Below are 6,859 nucleotides of genomic sequence, written 5' to 3'. Positions count from 1 at the left end.
TAGAAAAGGGCCACATATACTAGATGTAGATATGTGAAAATAAGTGAATATAAGTCTGGGTTATTTAAAAAAAAATCAGTGATGAAAGTCTTGAATGTTGTATGTATGCAGGTATGTTTTAATTTGATCAATATATTCACTCAAAATTGAGCACCGTATCTAGCTGAAACAGTTCAAGTTTTTGCATATAAAAGTATTCCTATCTAGAACAAGTTTGTTTTCTATGGCTGCAGATGAACTGGCAATGAGGTGGAGGGCACGCCAGATGCCCTCTGGCGTGCCCTCCCTTCATTGCCAGTTCACCCACAGCTATAGGGAACAAACTTGTTCAATGCCTATCTAGATATTGCATGTATTATAAAGCCTCAGGACTCAGGAAGCATTTTTGCTCTGTCATTTCTTACTCCCTGCAAACTCCTCTTGGAGATCCTTGATCTAAAATAAAAACAATCATAGCATGTGTATTTACATCCCCTTGAACTTGTAAAGTACTGTGAATGCAGTATTTAAGTGGCATTGTTTTGAGGCGATTTTTGACTTTGACAGGAATATTATTTGTTAATTTAATGAAATAGATTGGAAATTTTCATTGGACATTGTGATTAGCTGGAAGTTAATTTGGCGATCTCAAAGAACCAAATCTGCTTTTGCTAGTTCCTGACTTTATTACTGTTTTTACAATAGTTTTATTTCACAATTATTTCCTTGCTTCATACATCTTCTCCGATCCTACACTGCTCAACCGACTTAGCCCATAGAGTTGACTTGTAGAAGACAACAACGACATTAGTCCAAGTACTCAGTCAACGAATCGGATGGTGTTGTGGCACCTTGTTATCAACTTCTCAAAGAGTTGATAACAACTCCAGAGATGCTCCCAAATCCTGATTAGAGATTTGCAAATCACATCAAATCACCAATTATGAGATTGGCATCAAAGCACCATGAAAATGGATTGCCCAGCTTGTAAATTAAATCAAATAAAGCCATCAATTACATAGTGGATGATGGTTTTAATTTCATTTTTTTTCAAAGCTGAGTCGTCACCCTTCTAAGTGATTTGATTTGGAGCAAAACGCATGCCAGCGATTTGATATGCTTTACAAATCTGGAATCAGAGATTTGGGAGCATTGCTTCACAACTCTCTCCACTTCAGACACTGAGCACTTACACTAAAGTGACACGAAAGCATCATGCAACCGGGTTCTAATTTTAAAACTGAGTTACTGAATATTACTCACCGGACTATTAGGTATGAAAGTAACATCAGGTGTCTCAGTTACATCTATAATGCTGTCGCTTGTGGCGTTTTGTAGATGCTCCCCACATCTATGGAAGCTCGCGTAGCCTCTGCTCTTACTCCTACCCGTCCTGAGCAAGCACTGCGTTTCCTCCTTATCTTGAGCTATAAATCAGAATGCTTGAGGCATTGAACGTTTGGCTGGGTGTGAACAGGCAACTTAACAAATATCGCAGTTGGCAGCAAATAATTTGTTTCTAAAACCTAATCCTGCCTACACAAGGAGTTCTTCTGCATTATCCTACTATAACTTCATGTTTTTCTAGCTACTAACCTAGGGTTATAAAGGGCTTGAAGATCCGCCTACCAATGAAATTCCACATTTAACCATAATTAATATTGCACAATTTGCCTAAAATTTTATTGCTGGTTATGTGAGTGAGTACCTTCGCGTTACTATCAGATGTATTGTCTTGAGGATGCGGTCTCTTTGTTGGATTCTGTGACTGAAAATATAAACAATACGTAAATTACGTATATCGACACCATGTGACAACATATATGAATTTATGAACATGTATAGCATATTTATATGGCGCCTTACAGTGCCTCGCGTTGCGTGTTCGCAACTCGAGTTGTACAACTCGAGTTGCCGTGTTGTACAACTCGGCCTGGGTTTTTGATGAACTTGAATTGTGTTACACAAAACTAACACGGGTTCGTAAAGAAAACAAAGTGAGTAATTGGGGTGTCTCATTTACAGAAATTTAATAATAATAATTTAAATATATATACACATTTAAATTATATATATAGGCGATATTTGCGCATATTTGTTTCTATAAATATAACGAGACAAAAACAATTGTAGAATGTAAGAAGCAAACTAAAACACAATCTATGTGGGAGCTGGGCCACTTCTTTTTCAAATGAAAAAAGAGTAATCTCTCTAGAACTTGACAGGAAACTGAATGAACACCGAAAATAAACAAACATAGAAATTATGTCAACGACGTTTACTGATGCACCAAAAAAATTCCATATAAAAATATACCGTAGCTAGAGAAAATGAAATGGTGAGATGTTCTCAAGCCGAGTTGTTGATGAAAGAACTCGGCATGGGTTTTGATGAACTCGAGTTGTGCAACTCGAGTTGTACAACTCGAGTTGTGAACGCGCAACGCGAGGCACTGTAAGGCGCCATAATATTTATATTTGTGGGCACAATCTAACCAAATTCAAATTGGCAAAAGAGTCCAAACAAAGGCTTTGTTGCCAGGGCTCTAAAATAAGCATTCATTTCATCTTGCTTTTAATGATTCTTTTTGCAAATTTTAGGTGTGAAATATTAAATGTAAAATAAAATATTACGTCCAAGTTTAACCAAAGGTGTGAACTGCGATATAATACTATCTGGCGCATGTGTGAGGCCTCGGGATGAGAAATTCTCAAGAAAAATGAGACAGATTGCAGTAAACTTCACTGGCTATTGGGTTAAGGATAAGGTATCTGAGCATTCCAATCAAGTCCTTGTTTCTTTGCAATTCTACCAAATTTCTATGAGAGTGTAGATGAGTTAAAATAAGAAAAAGTGTTTTTGAACTTTGATATACCGTGAGACCGAAAGCAAAGTATCAAATACAGCTTAGACATGTCCAACCCTCACAGTAGTGTAGACTTAGATTTACAGCATTCTCTGATTTCAGGCTTACAATAACATAAATGTGCACGCGTGCTTTTGTTACAAGATAGCTATTTCAGAAATAAGACAAATTAAAATCCATAAAAGTAATAAATATTATTTATCATCTCTATGTGAAATCCATACTATACTATCTGTGCATTTGCAAAGACATGAAATGATAGCCTTGTCTAAATATGTTGGACATACAATGACCGAGTTTTGCTGTCCAAAATATCTCTTATAATAGCCTGAGTAAAATATTCTTGGTGTACCGGTAACTTACCCTCCGCTGTTCTTTGTACTTTTCCTTCTGGGTTTGATGTCATTCAAGGCCGTACATGCAGCCATACTCTTTTTCTTCGCCATACATACATAAATAGCCTTGACTGTCATGAATGACCTTCTTTCCTCTCCAAATACTTTCACCTTGCTAAATTAGAGCAGATAAAATTTTAAAATTAAGAAACTTGGTACAGAATTTTTAGATTCATTGGCTGAAGACGTTATAGATTTTTAGCCTTACTTGATTGCTAACACTCAATTGAGAACTAACTGCTGCATGTATATGATGCTTTATACATTTATTGCTTGCTTGAATGTAGTTATTAATATACAATGATTTTTAATGTAATTTCAATTGCATGCCAATGCTTGTACATTGAAGCCCATGTATATCTTCGAATCAAGGTTGCACTCTAAGCTTGATTGTAATCCACTGCATGTCTATATATACATGTACATAAATATCCACTTCGTTAAATTAAGCTTAAGAGTTGAGTGTCCATAGCGAGTCATCCTTTATTGCTGAGAGGTATAGATGGTGTGTATCCAGTGTGAGTTGCTAGTGAACAGATGAAAATTGTATCAACTCTGCTTCAAGTAGGGCCTGTGACGTCATAGATCACATGGTACAAAAACAAACCAAAAAGGGCCTCATAAAACTGCAGCATAAAAACATATAAGCTACTATTGACATGTACTTCTATTGCACAACAACCTCAAGGTTACACTAAAATATCCGAGGTGTAAAATGTTCATTTTCAACACAAGATCACAAATTAGGCAGTGGAGAAAAAGTGCTTTAAGGATATGAGATTTCCTTCAAAAAGTCTTTCATGCTTGTTTAATATGCCGTCCTCATGGTATGTGTAAAACTTGTTGCCATATTCGATTTCATGGGCTTTGATGGCTTGCTCAGCCTCTTCTAACAATGAGACAAGAACGAGTGGCATAATGCGTAAATGCACTGCAAAAAATATATTTGGTAGGCCCTCAGGCTCCTCGTAGAAGTTGACTGCCGTCAGCAATCATGTCATTCAGCTATCGAGCCTTCAATAACCTACCGACACGATTGCCGACTACAGGCACGGGAGGCCTGTAGGTAGGCCTATATTAAAGATGAAATGACAAATACAAAAAGTCAGTTATGAATACATGATGACCCACTGAGGTCTTCTTTTAAGGTTGAAGCAATATGAATATGTAGTGCATTTCAATTAATTTTTTAAGACAAATTGCAAGCAGTAACCGACTCTGATTACTGAGGACTACTGATCACAGGCAGGCTCTCAAGTCCGAAAATATAACTGCCCTGCATTGCAGGAGACTACAAAAATTTGCTTTACCTTGCCTCCTCTCCTACACTTCTTTTGAACCAAACAGATGAGATACAGCCTAGGCCTGGCAGTGCTACTGACAACGCACCATTGTAGTAACAAGTTCAAATAAAATTTGAAATACACAATTAAATGGTTGTTCCTTAGGTAGCTACATACTGTCGTTGTTTCAAAAGGTGCTACAGGTGAGACTTAGTAGTAATACAAAATTAGTTGTTAAAAAAGTGTGTGCTTGCAGCGGGAAACAGTCCCAACATCGACAAGTCCGAACCTAGACAAGTCCCAATCTCGACAGAGGATGGTCCGAATCTAGACAAAGGTTGGTCCGAACATCGACAAAGGCTGATGCAGTTTTACAATAATTAAATCTTCAACAAATAATAAATGTCTTTTTGCAGTTCTATCCTCACTGCAAAAAATTAAAACCAAAGCTACTCACTGAAGTTTAGTCTTCAAATAAAACATTTTGCTAGCATAACAGTCAACCATATTTATGATTGTTACTTGTTTTAGCATTCGTTCTATATTCAGGTTGGGCAGAATTTTGTTAGGCCTACATAAGCTGGGGAGTGCTGCATCAAATGGATAACAATATATTTTTGTGCAAATAAATCTTTTACATATAAATCGCTCATTTACTATGAAAATAGTAGATGATAAAATAGTAAAACTGCTGTCGAGATTGGACCAACCGTTGTCGATATACAAACTCGTCGAGTTTCAAACCAGTCGAGGTTCGGACTATAAACCCTTGCAGCAAATACAGTAAAGATAAGAAACTGATGTCTTCTGTTGTCTTCATTTTTACAATCAATGCCTAACAAGATGCTAATATTAATATTTACAGTGAAATTAAATAGAATCATTTTAGGCTCTCAGAATGGTAACAAAGTGGACAACCGTTTTAATGTGCATTTTATTTGTTCAGAACATAATCGTAACTTTTCAATATTTCATGTAATACTGCTTTACTAAAGTGTATTCATATTAAAAAATATAAAACTATTTTTCAAATATAAACGAATACAGAATAATTAATGGTGTATTTTTGAGAAGACTTTTTCTGTTTCGTGAGCGTGTTACCATCTCTTCTTAACAAGAAAAAACAACGATAAACAGCTATCTGGATCTGGATGATGTTTAGTCCCTAGAGCCTCATGAGAAGCAAGAAAGGGACCCTCCGATCGCTAGGTCTTTTTTTTTTGTTAGTCCGCTACAATCTCCCCAGTGCGGATCTTCCGAGATGTCCTGAGGATGAATCCCTGCAAAAACTGACCAGAGTCACAGGAGAGGGCGTTTAGATTGTTAGAACGTGTGGTCATGTAGTGAGTAGATGCGTTCATTTCGGTCAGTGTGTCATGGATGGATGGAAACGTATCTTTGTTTGATACGATATTAATGTACAAAGACAATCTCTGTTGCTGTCTTCTGTGTTTTAAGGACTTTAAGCCACACATGAATGTTTCTTCTGAGACGGACACCTCTCTGCCTTTAATATTTTTAATGAACCTCACAGCTTTATTTTGTATGCGTTACTATGCATACATACTATGCATGCAACACGTATTTGCATAGCTATGCAAATACTTTATGTTATTTTGCTAAAAGAACTCATATTTGTAATTAAAAATTTGCTTGGAAAAGATGCTTACGTGATATTTTGTTAAACAAAAAGATAACTACTCGATTTCTCAACAACTAAACGTTTGCAGCGGTTCGACTAACTTTAAAGCTTTTGTATTTCCGGATTAAGCTCCACCCCTACAAAACGACCCAGAAACTGACCAGGTTTTGAGCCACTGCAATTATACCTGACCTTGCGTCTGAGGAGTGCTTCGCACGAAACAAATTTGTAACGCAAATACTAAAAGTTTACTTTTTTCGCAATAATTTTTCAAATATTTTCAAATATATACTCCACTAATAATCTTTTAGGTTTTTAGTGTAGAGTTCTCTTTTTATATGCTTTTGCACTTGCTTTTAGTTAATATATATATATATATATATATATATATATATATATATATATATATATATATATATATATATATATATATATATATATATAAGGTAGAGGTCAAATGCAATCTAATAACTCTTTATTTTCTATCTTACAACATTCATTTAGTTTATACAAAAGCTTAGATTCAATTACGAGATCCAGTTGGTTTTCACCACACCGCTGATACGTCTGAGAAATTTGGTTAGACTGTCCCCATCTAATTGATGGAATGGAGATATTTTTGGCCAGTGGAACAGTAATTACGTGGCATGATGTTTATGGAGCCAGCTGAATAAGTCAACAATATTTTCCTCTT

General features: G+C 36.0%; 1 long non-coding RNA gene across 1 annotated transcript; it reads right to left on the bottom strand.

The window, feature by feature from the left end:
* Nucleotides 1–1,008: 1,008 nt before the first annotated feature.
* Nucleotides 1,009–6,267, bottom strand: LOC137406479 (uncharacterized). Its single transcript, XR_010979880.1, has 4 exons — nt 6,194–6,267; nt 3,209–3,355; nt 1,688–1,747; nt 1,009–1,406 (listed from the first exon to the last, which is right to left on the bottom strand). It is a non-coding gene; the product is annotated as an uncharacterized lncRNA (long non-coding RNA).
* Nucleotides 6,268–6,859: the final 592 nt, after the last annotated feature.

This window comes from Watersipora subatra, chromosome 10 (assembly GCF_963576615.1).
Source record: "Watersipora subatra chromosome 10, tzWatSuba1.1, whole genome shotgun sequence".
NCBI lineage: Eukaryota > Metazoa > Bryozoa > Gymnolaemata > Cheilostomatida > Watersiporidae > Watersipora > Watersipora subatra.
The sequence above is the reverse complement of the archived record's forward strand: the minus strand, read 5'-3'. Positions and strand labels throughout refer to the sequence as shown.